Here is a 978-nt window from a genome sequence, read left to right on the forward strand (position 1 = left end):
ACCTAACCCATTACGGGACACCTAACCCATTACGGGACACCTAACCCATTACGGGGCACCTAACCCATTACGGAGGCACCTAACCCATTACGGGACACCTAACCCATTACGGAACACCTAACCTATAACGGGATACCTAACCCATTACGGGGTACCTAACCCATTACGGGGGACCTAACCCATTACGGGACACCTAACCCGTTACGGGACACCTAACCCATTACGGGATACCTAACCCATTACGGGGGACCTAACACATTACGGGACACCAAACACATTACGGGACACCAAACACATTACGGGACACCTAACCCATTACGGGACACCTAACCCATTACGGAGGCACCTTTAGGTTGTTTTATTGCCCACAAGTGGTGAAAATGCGCTTAATTGTTTTTTAATTGACAAAATAAAATTAACACTTTTACAAGAAAAAATATATCCGGCTTTAACTATGAATACAGGTAAATAAATACGTAAGATAGTTGCTTGTTTATAACAATGTTAAGATGAGTACAGCATATTGAGGACCTAGCAAGTTAAATATTTGATTGTTGGGGTATCGCTTGGTTACAGAAACCGTTTGAGGTTGTGGGTTTCATTTCCAACGTCAACATTTTTGTGGAGGTTCAGTTATTATTCGTTGTTTTTTGGTGTCTGCTCGATCATCTTCATGTCCTAGGATTACTTTATGCTTATTGTATGCTTTTGACTTGGAAGCATTAGGCCATTTTTCCATTCTCCACTCAGCAGAAGACAAGAAACCCCCCGATTCCGCCGCGGCCCACATTTTAATCGCCTCTTGGACAGTTAAAATCCAAGATTGCTGCCTGGCAAGTATAATTTGAGAAAAATCTGCTAAATCCTTCCTGAGAAAAGCGATAACAAGAAGACGAAAGGACGATAGAGGATAGACGCCACGATTCGACATGAAGATACCTTGGCCCTATGGGCCCGTTAACAAAAAAAGGAGTTAAG

This window comes from Mizuhopecten yessoensis, unplaced genomic scaffold (genome assembly GCF_002113885.1).
Source record: "Mizuhopecten yessoensis strain PY_sf001 unplaced genomic scaffold, ASM211388v2 scaffold9621, whole genome shotgun sequence".
NCBI classification, from domain to species: domain Eukaryota; kingdom Metazoa; phylum Mollusca; class Bivalvia; order Pectinida; family Pectinidae; genus Mizuhopecten; species Mizuhopecten yessoensis.